The sequence below is a fragment of the Lissotriton helveticus genome, chromosome 4_1 (assembly GCF_964261635.1).
Source record: "Lissotriton helveticus chromosome 4_1, aLisHel1.1, whole genome shotgun sequence".
In the NCBI taxonomy this organism is placed as follows: Eukaryota; Metazoa; Chordata; class Amphibia; order Caudata; family Salamandridae; genus Lissotriton; species Lissotriton helveticus.
In genome coordinates, this window is record NC_136063.1 from 268833499 (window position 1) to 268853895 (window position 20397).

The 20397-nt window shown below is 47.3% G+C and overlaps 1 protein-coding gene across 3 annotated transcripts in view; it reads left to right on the top strand.

Annotated features, from left to right (window-relative positions):
• The window catches only part of ASAP1 (ArfGAP with SH3 domain, ankyrin repeat and PH domain 1), a 2040747-nt gene that overhangs the window by 638973 nt on the left and 1381377 nt on the right, over positions 1-20397 (top strand). The window lies entirely within an intron of this gene.

Consider the following 20397-nt stretch of genomic DNA (forward strand, 5'->3'; position numbering starts at 1 on the left):
TGATTCTGAAGGTGGACAGTCTAATTTTACATTCTTTGTTGTTAGTGAACCTGACATGCCAAGCACACAAACATAGTTTGGGAAGTGTGAAAAGAAAATGGTATAAAAATAAAATCCTTCCCCATTACTAAAATGAAAGGGCTCTTTTGCTTTCTGAATGTTTTTACGTCAATTATTTTCTTGTGCTCTTTTTACCAGCTGTAGGAAGGAATTTGCTTGCTATTTTATTCAATGTTAATGTTAATGAAGATATCTTAACAAAGAAGAAAATGTTACTTACTGTTAGCAGTGGTTCACCCTAAAGGGTATCTTCTTTAAATTCACAATCAACCGGGACTCCTCCCCTGTGGGGGTCAAGAGAATGGAAGCTAAGTTTTGGATATTAGGTCCTGTTGGTTTCTATACTTTGTCAAAATGACCTGAGGGAATGACTGATACTGTGCTGAATGTTGGAATTGTGGGGATCCCTAGTGTTGTTCTCTCTCCAACTGTACATCTATTGTTTTTTAAAACAGATTTTATTGAGTTTATATTTGCAACAGCTACAATCATACATATATATTGGGTCCTATTTAAGTACATTCAGTCGTTCGGTTAAGGCGTAAGGTACATTATTTTACTACTTGCAGTGTTCAAGATCATTGCGTAGTCAGGAGCATACATTTTGGTACCACATCTTTTAACATTAGATCTGGGTGAGAGTTGCCATCGAACATAACAATAGTGTATAAATCAAGTATTGAGCAAATCTGTTACCATACAACATTAACAGCCCCCCTCCCCCACCCCACCCACTAACTAACCGGTGCTGTCCCAATGGTGACCAGTTACAAAAGGGATTGCAGGGAGACTCCTACCCAGTATGTTGTAGAGTAATTGGCCTGGAATAGAATCTATGATGTGCAGGGTTTGAGAAATGGGTATACAGACATCCATGCTATGTTACAGCCCACCCACTCCAACTGTGTTAGTGCATGGTTCTAGGTATGTTTCGGGACAAATCTAGTTCTCAAGTATGGCTCCTTGTGTGTTTCATCTGCTTGTAGGTGGAGTGCATCTATGTCCAGGTCTTTAAAAGACTCCATCAGCAGATCCCAGGACATGGGTATAGGTACTTTACGTAGCCCACGTCTCTCTTCTCTACGCAGTGCCCCGCTTTCAGTGAACCCCCATTGCTCCACCTCCTCCCTCCAGCCCAACAATGTAGGCGGTTTTGTCGACTTCCAGCACCTTGTGATAAGGCGCTTCACCAGTGTAAGCATTGGGTCTACAAATTTCGCCTGCACTTTGTACCCTTTAGGGCGTGGATAAAGGTCTAATAAGCAACCCTCCGCTGTAGTCCATGCCTGCCCTCCAGCCACTTCTCATAATGTGTGTGCTATCTGTGTCCAGTAGGTGGAAAGGGCGGGACATGACCACAACATGTGGAGGAGGTCAGAGTCTTGCTCGATACATCTCGGACAGTTGTCTGGTAACATCACGTGTAATTGATGTGGTGTAAAGTATGCTCTCTGGGTGATCATGTACTGAATAAAATAAAATTTAGAATTGCGGGAGACTTTCTTTGGGTAGGCAAATAGGGAAGCCAAAACTTTGTTAGGACCTTGCCTATGTCTGCAACCCATTTTGTCTGTAATGCGCATAGGGATGGGGGTATTTGTGCTCTTATACCTTGGTATAACCACTTCATCAGACGCGTGCCAGTGCCCATTAGGTGCATTAAGTGTACCAGTTCATGTGTAGTTGGCCCGGCCCCTTTGGGAGCCCGCTTCCGCTTAATATATCGTAGTATGCTGGCATGTAATAGAAACAGCATGTTAGTAAGTCCTTGTTCGTGTACATGTGTAGTGTGGTTGAGCAGGGTGCCATCCATCTCCAAATAGTGCTCCGACGGACACTCCCTCCCGTTCCCATTTGGAGATTCACCGGCGCATCAGCACCCCAGCAGGAGTGGGGAACCCCAGTAGTGGAATGTTGGGTGTGTAACGCATGGCGGGGGTTGTGTATTTCAACCCTACTTTCAATAATGGTGGAAGTGCCGTCAAGGCAGCCTCCCCAGGACATAATAGTGTGTGTGTAGTGCGCCTTGTGCAATTGCGTCAGGAGTGTATGCCACCTCCTGTGGATTGCGGCCTGCCAGCCAATAAGAAAGCCACTGTAATTGGTTCGCCGTATAGTAGGCCCCAAAGTTGGGGCTCCAATGCCCCCGCGTCAGCGGGCAAGTTAAGCTTCGCCAGGCTGACTTGACGCCTCACTGTACCCCATAATAGATCAATATCTTATTTAATAATTTGAAGGTTGTAGAGGGAATCGCTATTGGTAGAGTAGTATAGCAAACGCAGCAGAATGACAATTTTTGCAATAGCCATACGCCCGGCCACTGATAATGGGAGCGATGTCCAGAAAGTGGTTTGGGATCGCAGAGAGGTAATCATTCTCTGCACATTTCCATCCAAGATGCCCTGCTGGGTTCTATATATTCGTACTCCCAAGTATTTAAAGGGGGCAGCCGTCAACTCCTCCCCTCCACAGGGGACTGCTTGTGGTTCAAAATCCTTTTTAAAGGGGTATGTGAGCTATTTATCGAAGTTGATGGCCAGTCCCAAGATTGTGTTAAACTGAGCGTATATATCTGGGCGAGAGTCTGAAACCCGCACTGGAGATCTCTGGTGTGTAGTATAATATAGTCAGCATAGAGGGATAGGGTACGTGTTGTCTGTTCTACCAGGATAACCCAGGTGACCTCATAGCAGCTTTTGTTCAAGGGGTTCTAGTGTCAGTACAAATAGAATAGGAGAGAATGGGCATCCCTGCTGCGTTCCTCTTTGAATCTTATAAGACTTGATATGTGTGCCCCCATACGGGCCCGGGCTGTTGGAGAGGTATATAGTAGTTTAACCCATATGAGGCACCCACCAGGAATCCCGAATCTTGTAAGGGCTGCTAGCATGTACTTCCAGCTAAGGGTGTGAAAAGCCTGGCGTATGTCTGAAGCAAGGTATCCTGCACTGGGAAGGTGGTGCAAAAGCGGCCACATCCTTGGATATCTGCGAATATTTAGCGATGTGCTCTGGCCAAACACAAACCCACACTGATCTGCATGTATGAGTTTATTGAGAAACATGAGAAAGCGGCGTACTAAAACTTCACTCAGTATTTTGTATTTAGAAGTGACAGGGGCCTGTATGCTGTGATATCGGTTTGGTCCCTACCCGTGACGTTTCAAGGGCTTGCATTGAGGTTGGAGGGAGGGCTCCTCTCTCTAGCTCAGTGTGGTATAGGTTCTTGAGTCAGGGCACCAATTACGTGGTGTAAGCTGCTTAGAACTCCACAGGGAGGCCATCTCATCCTGTTTTTTTTTTTGCGTGGTACGTCTTTGATCGCTTCTCGGATCTCAGCTGCCGAGATTGTTGCCCCATGTGGTTCTATGTCTGCTTTGGTTAACCCAGGCACCTGTAGCTCACGGAGGAAATCATGTATTGCATGGGGGCTCATCGTCTGTGGGGCCTTGTATAAATGCTCATAGTATTCTTGGAAGGCGTTATTTATCTCGAGTTGTGTGTTCACATAAGCGCATAGTGGAGTAATGTTGTCATTTATAAGCAATACAGGGGTTGTGGGATATCTGATTAATCAGGTAAGTATTGTCTCCGCTCTATCTATCTCTGTGTGAATTTTTTGTGCATGTGTACGATAGTCCACCATTCGAAGACGCTTCAACAAGTCTGCGTATTCAATATGTGCCTCCTGTAGGCTCTGGAAGCCTGTCGGGAATGACACAGCATCCCTTTCCAGATTGCCTAAGCGTGATTCTAAGCTAGTTAGTTCACGGACAATAATATGTTGTGCCCCCACTACTGAGCTAATTCCAGTTCTGCTCATCACCACTTTGAATGCCTCCCATCCTATCAAGGGTGTTGGGGCTGTACTAGCATTAGTCGAAAAATATGTTTCAATACTGGTGGTTATGTGTACCCAGAAGACGCTATGTTCGAGTATTAGGGGATTACGTTTCCACTTCGGGACTGATGTAGGTACTCATCCCCAGGATAGTGTGAGTTTCAGTGAGTTATGATCTGGTAGCGCTTTCCCTAGGTAGGTAGTGTGGGTTACTTGTGGCAGTAGCGTGGGAGAGCACAGAAGGCGATCTATACAGGAATACAGTGTGTACGTCAGTGAGTAGAATGAGTATTCACTCATTACAAAGTTCTTGCTACACCATGCATCTACCAGTGACCACCCATGTTGCTAATACCCTGGCTTGTCGAACAGTCGCAACCCCTGGAAGTGGCAGGTGTGAGAGGTCCAATTATGTGTCTAGCACTGCGTTATAATCTCCTCCCAGTATCCAAGGGTAGTTTGACCAATCCACCAACACTGTACTGACTCGTGTCAAAAAGGCGTCTTGTTCAGTGTTTGGGCCTTAAATGCTACCTTACACCATATGTACTGCATTGAGCCTGCTGTGTATCAATGCGTATCTGCATTCCGTATCTATGCACTGGTCTAGTACCTCAAATGGGACTCCTGCTCTTATCCACACCTCGCAAACACAGACTATGGTATGATTGTCCTCTCCGTTTTTTATGTAGTTTACAGGTTTCTGTTGCATTTAGTAATGTTTCTTGTAAAAAATACTATCTGAGATTTACGCCTGCATAACTGTGCATGTATGCAGTGGCGTTTATAAACGGAGCCCATCCCCCTTACATTCCATGTTGTAAAGTTATAATGGTGTGTTGACGCCATGCACGTTATAGTTGATGTGGACAGTGTTCCTCCCTTGTGGTTGCCCATTGGGCTACGTCAGTGTGGAGTGGAAACGTGCACCCGTGAAAACCCCTAACTTTATGAACAACAAACATCCCAGTACAGAGTTCAACCTAATAACTGCGTTCGACCAAACATAAACCTTCAGAGGCAACCAATGTGAAACAATTCCTGCATCCGCTTCAGGGGTTACATGATCTGCAGCGGCCACCTGTGCTTACCGAAAGACTTTACGGCCGTATACCATATTGGGAGGTCTCTGGGCTCGGAGCTCACAGGAAAGGATAAGGTATTGGATTCAGTCCATCCATATAAGACGTATGTATTCCTCAGTGTAATTGTTCTCTGCCTTGCATAACTGCCAGTGCTCACACATGGTGTTTGTGTATGATGACTTCGGACTGTCAAGTAGCTTGTGGGTGGCTGGGGTGCTCTGACCGTAGTGAGGTGGTCTTGTCATCCTAGCATCACTTGTGCCATTTGTGGAGTTATTGATGGTTAAAAGTGCAAGGCTGGTATCAGAGTCCGTGTGTTTTACTCCGTCTGATGACGAGTCTACCCTATTTGAGAACTCAGAGTTTCTCAACATAGCTGCCGTATAGAGCGCCGCCCATCTACGCTCCAATTTCTGTTCTGGGGTAGGCCGAGCCTCCTTCGCTATTTTCAGGCATGCCAATTTCATTGCGGTATGCCTAGCTGTGCTATGTATAAAATCAGAGTACAGATTACAATTCTGATACTGTATCTAGGGAAGGGTACTAGCTGGAAAAGGAATACAACATTTTTTAATCATTGTTAAAAATCCAATCCAAAGGTGAAGTTGTATCATAAATAAATGTTAAGGAAATGTACATTTTAGAAAGTTTCCATTTCTCTGCTGGAAGTATCTGGTGGCTAAATTTACATGTATTCTGCCAGCTAGCAATTAGCATTTGAATTAGTATGAAAAAGGTACACACGATAGGCTGACCTGAATGGCCAGGGATGTCTCCTCCAAGCCTGACAGAATACGCAGAGTAGGGCTGTGAACATCTTTTTTGACATTACAAATGTCAGATCTAGCTTGAATGTCACATTCTGCTTGACAGGCCTGGTGAGTTTACATATAACACTGGGGGCGTACTTGAAAGGAAGAGAAACTGGTTTGTCAAAGCAATTCTTATGTATCCATTGTCTGGTTGGGAAGTGACCTGCTTTGTTCTACCCGACCTTTGTCTCTGTGTTTTAAAATGTAACACTAGTGGCACACTTGAAATAATAGGAAATAGGATTCCAAACAGTTTTCGGAACACATTCTTTTGATCTTGCTCCCACTTATATCTGTCTCTTTGAATGTCATTGCATTAAAATAAATTGATTTTCATTTATTTCCATCAATACATTCTGTAGTGCGGCATGTGGGCATGTTGTACAACAAATATCATGCATTTGTCATTTTAAGAATATGGGTATCATGAGTTTCTTTACATACTAATTTACCTGACATCTTTACTAATGTCACACTAATTTGCCTATTGATCGATCCTTGCTAGTTGACCAAAAACAGCAACAAGAAATAGAAAAATGAGTAACCTCTCCAAACTCCGCTCCCTCTATGCCTTCCTAGCCCCTGTCACCAGTGAATGTTAAGTACTTTAATTGAGCTTTTGGGAGAGTGTTCCCTTTCATGTCCTCCACACTGTGGGACCTACTAGGGACCCACTAGGTATATAATAAGGTCTCTTGATGTTTGTGGGGCAACTCTCTCTCCTTCTTATTGGGGTGGGTAACTCTACAGACTATGGAGGTTTATTGTCTAATTTGGGGCTGATGTCTCGCAGCGGGGCTTCCCGATTCAGTGCCACGTTAGTCCAGGACACCCCTCTGACCTCACAATGTTTTTAGATATCTTAGTCAATGCAACCCTTTCCAGATCTTCTTTCCGTCTAGCAAGGTCTGGTGGCCCTGAAGACCTTCTCCTTGAGATAAGACTCCTTGCAATGATTTTTGCTGAGTAAATATTATGTGGAGAGTTTTAGGCCTTGGTATAAGTCCCAGTAAGCATAGTATACGTGTACATTAGGTGCATCTATGCTTGCCTGCCTTTCCAGTTCAAGAACTGTGCATTGTCATCACGGTTCATCATTGCCATATAACAACTCATGACCAAACCATGTGACTCAAAGTGGCACCACCGAGTTCACATCTAGGACAGACTAATATCATAGTTGAGGACATAGCTTGTAATGGTACCAGGATCAAGTATGCCGGGTGGAAATAATTGAACTTTAATAGCTTGAGCCATGCATTCTGGGATACCAGACAGACATGTATTAATGCTCTAGCCCATTCATCATCTGTCAAGTCTTTCCCTAGATCTTTATTCTATATCACTTAGGGCATCCATATCTTTTTTCTTCGTGGTTTTTATTGCCCTGTTATGATAAAATGTCTCCCACTTCCCATGTAAAGAGCACCTATGTTACTGGATCCACCTACAGCAGCCCTCACAGTCCCGACCCCTGCTCGCCGCCACCCCTTCCAGGGCCTACTTAATGGCAGCTGCAGCACGGAACAGCCATTAAGCAGGTACTACGCCTATCCCTCCTTGGACTTACCTGTGCCCGAACTTCCGTCCAGACAAGGCCCTTTTGGACCTGGCTCCAGCGCCTTGAGATTCCGACCATGCTTTTCTTCTGGTCGGTCTCTCTCTCACTCTCTCTCTTTCTTCTCCTCATGTTGTTCCAGGCTTGCCATATTTCTTCTCTCTTTCAGTCACTGACATCTTGCTCTGTTTTGTGCCCTTCGTTTTCAAGAGCACAAAATGGCTCTTTGTTCTGCTTTGTACCTCTTTGTTCTGGGCTTTTTCTCTGTGGTGATGCCCTTCATTTCCTGATTTTTCCCTCTCCTCCAGCCCTTGTTACCCTTTTTCCGCTTTCCCCCTTCTTGTGCCCCTCACAGCCCTGTTCTTCTCCCAGCACCACCTTAATGGCGATCTCAGTGTGGGCCAGCTGTTAAGCAGGTACCACTCCGATCCCCCTTGAACTTCCTTGTGTCCGAACCTCTGCCCATGCAAGCCCCTTTCTGGCCCAGTTCCAGGGCCTTGAGGCTCCCACCGCTCTCCTCTCCTGCTTGCTCTATCCATCCGTCTTTCTCTCCCTCGCTCCTGATGTTGTTCCAGCCTTGGCATTATTGCAATTTTTCTTTCTCTCTTCAATATCTGACATTTTGATCTCTTGTGTCCTCTGGTTTGTGATTATTTGCTTTGTGCCTCTTTGCTTTGTGACTCTGGGCGCCATTTTGTGTATCTTACTGCAAGTCTCTTTGGTCTGTTTTGTACCCTCTGTTTTGAGCCTTTTGTTTTAGTCACTTTGCTCTGCTTTTTGCCTCTTTGCTTAGTTCCTTTTCTCTGTGCCCTTTGTTTATGCCATACTTCTTTTGCACTGTGTCGTACCTGTATTATATTTATCTGGTTACTCTCTGCTATGTTCTCCCTAGCTGGTCAGCCTTTGTGAATGTTGGAGTGTTGGTTTTAAATGGAATGTTTGGGTGCCTGGATGCTTGAGTGTGACCGTTGGAGTATGGGCTGAGCAGCAGCCAGACTGCTCCTGGTGGGGCTGCATCTCTACAACTCAACTACCTGTAACTCAACTCAGTTATTCTACATAAATCTACACTCTGGCTACGGACATCAATACTACAGATTTTTGGGGATGATTCTTGAAACTAAACTCTGCGTGTTTTAAAAAGGACCCTGTAATGACAAATCTCAAATGGAAAGCTACAGAAACTTAGAAGAAAACCTCCAGTCTGAAGTACGAGGCGTGTCAGCCCCACCAATGTCCTTTCAGTCGGACAGCACCAGCCTGCTTGTATTTTATTGGTTTCATGTATTGGGAGTTCCTGCTTCTGTGACAGTTTCTGTGATCCTGAGCACTGTCTACAGTGCACTTTCTACTGTGATAACTTGTGCGATCTTGAGCACTTTCTCCTGCTCTTCGCCATCATACTGCCCGACCCCAGCACTAGTATGAAGTGCTCACAAGGATTATGGATGTATTCTTCATGGCAAACTACACCAGTCTGGTGTAATCTCACTGGCACATACTGGGTCCTGCTTTACTCTGCTTACCTGTCTGATTTTTGGGTCAGTGTGCTTTCATCAAAGGTCTGGTTTAACATTTCAGTGCGTTCTTTTAACTGTGTCATTGTGCTGTTTTAGTATCTTTTTCGACTTGGTTTCTTTGCTACCAACAGCAACAGGGAATGTTTAGGTCTCGGCCTGGCGAAAGCAGTGCATGCACTGCTCTGCCATGCAGAGGCTTCTTGAATTCAATACGGATTCCAAAGCCCTGACTCCGCCCTGCCTGCAGTTTTCATTTGTGCGCGTCGATTGACGTCACAAATTATGCCTAAGGAAGTGCAATGATTGCACAGGAGGCATTTTAATCCCTCCTGGTTGCCACCCTGTCCCCGCCCACCGGCATTGGATCGTTTACGGGCGGATTTACACTCTTTCCTTTAAAGGACTCAAAGCACTTTTTCTCCTAATTTGTAGCGCCGTCCACATGATTGTAATGGCCGCTCAGACAGCCTCTCCTGCTTCAGCCCCCCACCCTCGCAAAATGTGGAATTCTGCTGCATCATCAATGCACCTTATCTCTCAAGGCTGGTTTACCCACACACCCGTTTCTGGACTCTAAAGTTCATTTCCTAACCTTTGAAGCTAGGTTTGTCACAATCCGTTCCTTGTTTCTCCTGCTTTCGCTCTCCCTTTCTTCCGCTCACATTTTCTCTTTTTTCCCGTGTTCCCTACTCTTTTTTTTCCTTCTCTTCCTTACATTCGTTCCTGCCTTTTTCTCTTTGCTTTCTGCCTTTAGTTATTTCCACCCTTTCTTTATGGTGTTTAGCTTTTTAAAGCAATCTATTCATGCATTCGTTTGCGCATTATGATGAGCTGACAAGTATATTTCATGTGAGGCGGGGTTGGACTATAGAGGTATGTTTGAATGGTCCTGGTTAAGGATACAATGTATATTTGTAATACTTGTTCTGGTTTGCAGACATGAACCCAGTGGTCTTCGGGGTAGTTAGCTAGGCCTTGGAAGAAACATGGGCTCTCGTCACACAGGGAGTGCAGCGTCATCTTAGAACTTGCACGGCAAGGATGCAATGAGCCCCAGTGGGACACTCACCGCTTAGAGGTGATGCAGACACACCACAGAATGAACACAAGTGCCTTTTGTGCACCCCCGATGTGCGTCTGTTGTGACTTTAGCGCTTGTGCCCTGGTGCTGTGCACACGGAAGCAGGGCCGCAGGAAGCAGGGCTGCGGGAACAGAGGCGCCTGGAGGGTACTCTGCCTTTGTGTACTTTTTCGTGAGCCTCTGTCGGGCAGCAGCTCAGTGCTCTATTTAATGATTAGAGGAGATGAGACCCCCTGATGTGATCACACACTCGCTGCGCATCAATCTGCCCACAGGCGCACGCCTCCACAGATGTGAAAGTGGAGGACTGTTCAGCAGGGTGTTTAGTGGCAACGATGTCAGCAACGCAGATGATGCGAGGTGCAGGCCGGGACCCGAGCACCGCTCAGCTCTGGGTCTGCAGAGGCCTGTGGAGATGTTACAATCCCCAGATATGCATCTCTGTTAGCACCGCCCCATGGAGACCCCTGAGTCAGCTGCTGGCAGAGGCCAAGCGCGCGCTGGCACAATGCCAGGCCTCCATCTTCAAGCAGCCAGAAGGCTAACGCCAGGTGTGCCAGGACAGCTTGGGCACAGAAGGCAATGCCCAGTTGCCAAACCCCAATACTAATGTTGGGGTCACGGTTCTTACTTTATGAATAGTCGTCCATATCTTGGAAACAGGCGAGGATGCACACCTGGAGTTCCTCCCCTAGACTTCCAAATACCTGACCTTTCACCCCGTAATACTGGCTGTAAACTTCAAGCACTTACAAACTGGTAGAACACACAGACAGGAAGGAGGGGTGTGGCCGGTGCTTAATTTACACACAAACACGTGCTGGTCCCCAAAATGTGTCTGAAGAGGTGGTGTGAGCAGAAGGGAAGGCAGGCCTCCGATCACCTCTTCCAGGTGCCCCCCCCCCCCGTACAGTTGAGGCCCAGAGAGAGCAGTCAAGTCTAGTTCATAGAAACAGAAGAGGGATCTCCTGCACCGTGAAATGATGAAGGTATTTGTCGCCATTCAATTTCTACTCCCACTGAAAATAAAAGGACTCATCTGTCCCCCTGTTCTGTTAGGCTGCAGAAGAGTAGAGGTGGTGACTAGTCCATTGAAATTGGCAGCAGAGGTGACCACCAGCAAGCTCCTGCACAAATTAACCACCAGCTGTGAGACTGTGACGAGGAACAGAAGGATTTAAAGCATAAACCAAGACATTAAATGGCATCTCCTCACCTGGAATACAAATAACACGTGCATTTATGAACTACAAAGGACGATTTAGATACACAACCTAGAACCAGCTACACCGCCGACGAAGGAGAAAACTTCCAAAGAGGATCTATGTGCAGGAATAGATAATGGATAAAACAGACCCAACCAGAACTCTGTCGAGCTGCCCAGCAGAGACGCTGGCCCATCACAGAGCAGCGCAAACATTAGGTACAATGAAAACTTCAAAAAGAAGCACTCTGACTCAATGCTCCACTGTCAGTGCTAAGCTAGTTTAAAACAAAAAACAAGCATTGGCATAGCCAATAGGTCTCGTCTTTGGGACCTTATAAGTGTTTAGTTATCCAGCACAATATCCTTGGTGCATCAACATCAAGTGTTGCATGGCTAAACACTTATAAGGTCCCAAAGGCGAGACCTATTGGCTATGCCAATGCTTGTTTTACACATGTCTTGATTAATTTCCTGTTACGGGCAGACGGAGCAAGACTTCGTTGGTGAGACAATTTTTCCACTTTTATTTGTTATTTGATTCTTTGATTTATGGCAGTTGAACCACTGCGTTGCGGTTTAAAAATAGAGGCACGTTCTGTCCTGAGCGCGCACACACTTACCAGCTTTTCCGGATCGTTTGGATATGCTCGGCAACATTCTCGACAATCACAATGCTTTCTGACGCTATCCAGCACCGACATGCTTGGAGCCATCTGGCTCTGCGTCGTCTGCGTGCCGCCATCTTGGGGTTGGAGGTTGTGCACGCTCACGGGCCACGGAGTACCTTGTTTTTGGATTTCCTTCTGCCAACCAGGAACTGCACGGCCACGGCGTATCTTGTTATTTCCAACTATCTTAAATTTTCATCTGCTAACCACAAGCTCAGTTGGTAGATCCTGGTGCACTTCTGCTCCACCCTTCATTTTGTAGAAATTTAGCTTTTGGGGTAATGTAACAGTGCCTGACAGTCGATTTTCTGTTGGTATTAGACATTACAGTAACACGCATGTACCAGTGCCTTACAGTGGAAGTAATGTGGATATCCTCAGTAACACGCATGTGAGGCAGCGTGTGGCACAGGATTCTGTTGACAGGCACACCTTGGACATTGTTTGCCTGTTTTTTAGGTCGAGCGACCTATCTCAATGCGCATGCGCATTGAGCGGGAGCGAGATATATAGGGGCTTATCGAGAGTTTACCTAACTGGCGATTCCACTGGCGATTTGATGCTGTGCCCGTGCGCTTCTAGGTCAATGCGCAAGCGCATTGACCTAAAATGCGCATGCACATCATCAAATCGCCAGTCAATCACCAGCAGCACTCCTCCCACACCTTTGAAGTGAAGCTTAGCTTCACTTCAAAGGCCCCTGCTGCTTTCACACCCTCCTGCCGCTCTCCCCGCTCCGCCCCCTGCCCTGCCCGCCGTGTCGCATTTCTCCTCCCCCTCCCCACAGCAATGCCCTCCGCCGGCCGTACTTTCACTTTGCGGCCTCGTGTTTCTCCTTGTCTTGTTTTAAGATTGCTGTTCCACCTAGAAATGCCCAAATGTACATGGATGCGGAGCCGATTTTACAAGCGCCATGCTTTGTTATTTGCAGCTTCTAAAGGCTGCGCTTTAATTATATTTGTGAGCGCTGCACTTTTTTCCCCGATTGTTGTTCCACCTAAAAATGCTCAAATATAAATCATTGCCCGCCGATTTTGCAACAAGCGCCATGCTTTAATGTGATTTGCAGCCTGACCCCATCACAAGACTAAAGCCCGCCCCCACCACCACCTTTCTCTCCGAGGTTGCTGCTCGCAGTTCCCTCCCGTCTGAAATAACCGCAACAACTGCGTGCGTGAGCACCTTGTTTTAACAAGGCCACTGGCAGCTACACACGTACTGATTGAAGCGCTTTTAAAAAAAAATGCTGATCCACCTAAAAATGCTCAAATGTAAATGCGCTTTTTTCACTATTGCTCGCCAACCTCCATTTTTTACATGCTCAAATTTGCATTAGTATGGTGCTGATTTTAAAAGCCCAGTGCTTTATTTTATTTGCAGCTTCATCTGCTCCCATTCCAGCTACCCAAAACAGGCTGCCCATTTGACGCTCCTCCCACGTCTTCACCAGCAGCAAAAGCCTCTTCCAGCCATAATAATCAGCCGCTGTGTCGAGCTCCAACCTGCCCGCCTCCCCTCCTTTCCCCGCAGAAGCTTATCAGCAGTACACAACACCCGGACGAGTTGTGTGGCTGCCGGAATCCGATGCATGCGACTATTGGGTTTGTTACATATATCTTTAAAATATCAACTTACTTGCATAGACTCGCAAATGGTACAGTTACTTATGCCTTCTTCGCTGATTGTAGGAGACATGCCACATTAGTTTTCCGAAATGCATCCTACTGCTCAAGTGTTACTATGGAAACGGAGGATTAGGATATAAGATGTTTTTTCTTTACTAACACGCTTCCAAGTTGGACATAAAAGCCTAATTAGAAAGCTATCGTTTGCTCGGTGACAAAAGATTTTTTTTTTCTAGACCATGTTCGGGAACATTCTTCCTACTTTCCCATCACGTGTAAATTAACTCAACCAAGCACATTCCCAGGGTAGTTGGATATAAATTTTGATCTCTCTTTCTGAACAAAAATAACTATGCTTCACTTTATTGATGTCAGCATAAACCGAAAGTGGCATATCTGTGTTCGTAGTCATGCAACCACATCCACCACCACATCCACCGCATCCACCACCGCATCCACCACCACATCCACCACCACATCCACCACCACATCCACCACCACATCCACCACCACATCCACCACCACATCCACCACCACATCCACCGCCACATCCACCGCCACATCCACCGTCACATCCACCGCCACATCCACCGCACATCCACCGCATCATCCACCGTCACATCCCCACATCCTCCACCACCACATCCACCACACCCACCACCACCACACCCACCACTACATCCACCACCCCTACATCCACCACCCCATCCACCACCATCACCCCATCCACCACCACCACCGCATCCACCACCACCATCGCATCCACCACCACCATCGCATCCACCATCACCACATCCACCGCATCCACCACCACATCCACCACCACAACCACATCCACCACCACATCCACCATCACCATCACCTCCACATCCACCACCACATCCACCACCACCACATCCACCGCATCCACCACCACCACATCCACCACCACATCCAACACATCCACCACCACTTCCACCACCACCACATCCACCGCATCCACCACCACCGCATCCACCACCACCACCACATCCACCACCACATCCACCATCACCTCCACATCCACCATGACATCCACCGCCACATCCACCACCACATCCACCACATGCACCACCACCGCATCCACCACATCCACCACCACACCCACCACCACCGCATGCACCACCACCGCATGCACCACCACCACCGCATCCACCACCACATCCACCACCACCACATCCACCACCACCACATCCACCACCACCACATCCATCACCTCATCCACCACCACATCCACCACACCCACCACCATCACATCCACCACCACATCCACCACCACTTTCACCACATCCACCACCACCACATCCACCACCTCCACCACATCCACCACCTCTACCACATCCACCACCTCTACCACATCCACCACCACCTCCACCACATCCACCACCACCTCCACCATATCCACCTCCACCATATCCACCACCACCTCCACCACCACCACATCCACCACCACCACCACATCCACCACCATCACCACCACATCCACCATCACCACCACCACCACATCCACCACCACCATATCCCCCAGATCCACCACCACATCTATGTGTGTGTGTGTGTGTGTGTGGCTCTGTGTGTGTGTCGGTGCAAATGCAATGTTCTTGGATTTTTGTCACAATAAAATACACTGAACATAATCTTCACACAATTTATTTACAAACGTTTAAGCTATTGCCATTATAAATTACAATAAATTTTATTTAAGTATTAATTATTTACAAAATTAAAAGCCATTGTTATTTGTAATATCAATACATTTAAGTCATGTAAATACAACACACATTACATTACAAATGCTGTAGGTGTCACATTTGCGAAAGTTAAAACTATTGACATTGTAACTGACAAAGCTATTAATTTTGCTATTTTCAAAACCAACACATAAATAAAAAAAGTGTCATTTACAATACCAATCGCTCAAACTTTCCTAATGCGAGACCTATTGCATTTCCAATGCTTGTCTTTAAGACTCGTTCACTCTTAAAGCTATTGGTTACTGGTCTATAAATACTGTGCTTTTTCTAAATGTGTGTTTTTACATTTTCACACAGGCTTTGGCAATATTCACTCACCAACATTCTTGCACATTTTTTCAATACTTGTACGTCTTACATCGGTTATGTTTATTGACATTACATGTGGTTATATAATTCGAGGTTTGGTTGTCATGGCAGTGCTCACACATCGTCTATGTTTCTGTGTTTGCCTTTATTGTTTTTCTAGGGTGGGCATGTTCTGCATATTATTCCTGCCTCTGCTCTTTATATTTGTTTAGATGTCATACTGACAGTAATTACATGTTCGTGTTTATCCTACATGGGATTGTTGTTGGGTGACACTGTCTGCCACCGCACCCTAGTGAAGCGCCTCAGCAACGTCGGAATCCAAGAGAAAGCACTGGAGTGGATCATCTCGTTCCTGGCCGGAAGAACCCAGAGAGTCCTCCTCCCCCGTTCAGATCTGAGGCCACTGAAGTCATCTGCGGAGTACCACAAGGATCTTCACTAAGTCCAACCCTCTTCAACGTCTACATGAGCCCCCTCGTAGCCATCGGACGACAACGCAACCTCAACATCATCTCCTACGCAGACGACACCCAGCTGATCCTCTCCCTCACCAACGACCCCACCACCGCCAGAGCCAACCTACACGAAGGGATGAAAGACGTCGCCATCTGGATGAGGAACAGCCGCCTTAAACTGAACTCAGACAAGACGGAAGTCCTCATCCTGGGATCATCACCCTCCGCCTAGGACGACTCCTGGTGGCCCCCGGCCCTGGGCACCGCTCCCAAGCCAACGGACCACGCACGCAACCTGGGCTTCATCCTGGACTCCTCCCTGTCGATGACCAGACAAGTCAACGCCGTCTCATCTTCGTGCTTCAACACCCTGCGCATGCTCCGCAAGATCTTCAGATGGATCCCCACTGAAACCAGGAAGACCGTCACCCAGGCACTCGTCACCAGCCGACTGGACTACAGGAACACCCTCTACGCCGGAACCACAGCCAAACTTCAAAAAAGACTCCAGCGCATCCAGAACGCCTCCGCACGACTCATCCTGGACATCCCCCGACACAGCCACATCACCGGACACCTGAGAGACCTGCACTGGCTCCCCGTCAGCAAGTGAATCACGTTCAGACTCCTCACCCACGCACACAAGGCTCTCCACGACCTGGGCCCCAAGTACCTCAACGACCGCATGACCTTCTACACGCCCACCCGCCAGCTACGATCGACCAGCCACGCCCTCGCCACCGTACCACGCATCCGCAGGGCCACCGCCGGAGGAATATCCTTCTCCTACCTGGCAACCAAGACTTGGAACTCCCTCCCCACCCACCTCCGGCGAACCCAAGACCATCTCTCCTTCAGGAAGCTGCTCAAGACCTGGCTGTTCGAGCAGTAACATCCCCCTCTCCCCCAGCGCCTTGAGACCCTCCCGGGTGAGTAGCGCGCTCTACAAATGCCGTGATTGATTGATTGATTGATTGATTGGTGTGTAGTCCCATTGAACACTGTTGATGGGTTTTAGTCCCTTTCAACGTAGTCTTCACAGCTCTTGTTGTAGTCTCCTGCTGTTTCACATTTTATGTTTTGTAGTGGGTTTTATTCCCATCTACGCAGTTCTAATCGGTAGTCCCATGTTTTTCTGTCATTTTGTTCACACTCTAACCTCCACATAGGGGTTCTAATGTGCACGAGTCTCATGTGTTCTTTTGTTCTGTGCAGGTTTCTAACCTCCACACAGGGGTTCTAATGGGTACCAACACAATGTGTTTTTTTGTTCTGTGCATGTTTCTAACCTCCAAACAGAGGTTCTAAGGGGTACCAACACAATGTGTTTTTTTGTTCTGTGCATGTTTCTAACCTCCAAACAGAGGTTCTAAGGGGGGACGAGGGACCTGCAGGCTTCTTATGATGCGCCGCCTGGCGCGCTGTTTGCTGGCGTCGCAGCCCCCCTAGGGATGCTGGGGGCTGTAGTCCGGCCGGCGGAGCCAAGCCCGGCCGGTCGGTTTTCCTCACGAGTTCCGGCGGAGCCAAGCCCGGCCGCTGCACTTCAGGGTGGGAAGCTTTCAGGTAGGGCAGCAGGAGTAAACAGGAGAAAGACGGGGAACTCGGCCCCTGCAGGCTTCTTATGATGCGCCGCCTGGCGCGCTGTTTGCTGGCGTCGCAGCCCCCCTAGGGATGCTGGGGGCTGTAGTCCGGCCGGCGGAACCAAGCCCGGCCGGTCGGTTTTCCTCACGAGTTCCGGCGGAGCCAAGCCCGGTCGCTGCACTTCAGGGTGGGAAGCTTTCAGGTAGGGCAGCAGGAGTGAACAGGAGAAAGACCAGATACCTCTCTAAACCTACCTATCCTTCAAGCAGCTGTGGCAGTACCTCCGCACAATACCTCGGGTATAGCGGGATATCGTCTGCATAAAGTGAGATTACGTGAGCGTGCCTATTCATCTGTATGGCCACCCATTACCCCTCTAGTCATAAGCGGCTAGGCATTGGCTCCATTGCCAATGCAAAAAACAATGGGGAGACCCCTGTCTTGTTTGCCACTGAACTGGCCAGACCTTAAACACCAGCCCGCCTTTTTTGGTACGGTATGTAGGTAGCAAGGTTTAAAAGTATTAACTATTTGGTCATGTTTTCACCAAAACACTTCTGCCGCAGGACCTGCCGCTGAAATTCCCAGTCCAGAGTCTCAAAAGCCTTCTATATGTCAATGTAGTCTGCTGTTGCTCTGTTCCAGCTAGACTGGTCCGCACTTAAAATATGGAACAATCTGAGAACACTGGAGGTAATGCTCCTACCCGGGACAAACACACTTTGGTCCTGGTGAATCAAGTGTGTCAATAATGTGAGCATCCTGTTTGCCACAATTTTCCCTAAAATGTTACAACCCCATGTCTAGAGTGTCCCAATCTGCTTTCAGCAATACCACTATGACAGCTTGTCGTAGGGGAAGTTCCCCTCTCTCAAAGGCCCCTTGGCAATGATCAGGAGCCGACCAACTAACTTCCTGTTAAACACCTTGTAGTAATCCAGGTGGAGTCCATCACTACCCAGCGCCTTGCTTGTACAGAGTGACATTCTAGTCAGTTTATCAAACACAAAGAAGGGGTGAAGGCTCCTAACTCTACCACCCCAGGCCCCCACAGAAATTCAAGTGAACACACAAGTGTCAGAAATACGCGGTGTCACGGAAAGCGGGCAAGGGAGCAGGACGCCACCCAAGGAACAGTTGTGTTCGAAGGGGGAACCTCCCGCAGGGCACCAATTCGGGTTCACGAATTTAATGAACTCGTAAGTGTTTTTCCCGTATTTCGGGATAAGCCTCTACATGTAACAGGAGAGGGCTCGGATTTGTAAAGACCGGCTCAGTTCCAAGGGGCCCAGGATACCGAATTGCGGTAGGACTCGGACAGAAATAAAAGGCGACTGTCCTGAAGAATACCGAGGTGACCAGCTTTGGCACATTTGTTACGGTTGAAACATGTCGACATAAGCAGTATCAGGAGGGAGGTCTTGTGAGATCCTTGGGCCTCGAACAAGACAGTTCCCATCCTTATTTGAGTTTTTAATCCTGATAGGGGTACCAGGTAATGTCCAATAAAACACTTATTTCAGTTGGCACCCTTAATCAGTTTTAACATTTCCTATTAACTGCACTTTAGTCGCACTATTATTTCTGACTCTTGGTGATTGGTACACATCACATCACATTATATGTTACATGTTGTCTGGAATTTATGGTTTGTCTTGTGGAGTGACATTTATTATTGTTTTTTCCCCTTCCCTAATGCTCCGCCCTGGGTGTGGCTACACCAGGGCGTATTGCAAGCAGGCCCAATGATGGTAGAATGTCACATACTTCGGTATGTGAGTGAGGGCAACTTTTTCCAATTATTGAATTCCCCTATGTCTACGTTCCGTTGTGGTCGCTTTTTTTGTGTGTACTCTACTACCCCCCCTTGTGTGTTCACATTCTAGTCAGTTTACCATCAAGTGAAGTTTGTGATTCTAAGGACAACCATGGCAGCGCAGCCGATCATACTTAGTGCTCTGTGTACAACAGCTGGTAATGCTTATCTAATGACTCCTTGATGCCAGATTGACACTGTACAATTTGCCCATTGTCTCCAAGAATCACCGTGATGTCTGAGTGCAAGATGACAGAGCGGACCTTTATCCTCAGCAGGCAACCCGTTTTATTTCCAGTGGAGTGACTCTGGGCCATGTATTCTCATCTGAAGTCTTTCTAGAAATTGAACTAATTCACTTTTAATTCAGGGTAATCTACGAGCTGTTCTATATGGGTGAAAATAGGGAGGCATAAGAGTTGAATTTCAGGCATTTGTGTTTTCCAATACAGCGATAATCTCTCTACTGATGAGCAAGGAGCACAAGCCTCGACTCCTCTGTGGTACCGCTTAAGCCATGCTATTTGAGTGCTCATGTCGTTAACTGCCCTGGAGTCCATTTGGATAGGGACCAGCTTGCGCAGATTGTTACGCTGTCGTTATGGCGGGTATAACAGTAAAGCTTTAGACTTGGTAAGATCCATTTTAAAACCTTTAATCAATAGACTGGATACAGACGTCGGTAGGTCCATCTCAGAGATCATAATCGCATTACCTTAGAGAGGTCTCTGTCAATCGAAATTCCTTTAATGCTCAGAGTGAAAGAGAAGGGTGAAATAGGGCAAACCTGGAGCGTGCTCTGTTTAACGGCATGTCTATCAAGTTTCTACTATTGACCCTCAAGTAGGCCCTGAGGGATTGGTACCTCTTAAGAAGCCATTCAATAAAATGTGGGCCAAACCCTATGATGAGTGTTAGTTGGGTCATATAACCACCTTACTTTGTTGAACAGCATGGTGCCCGTCACAGTTTCAGTCCCTCAAATTTATTCAAACGTTTCCCTAA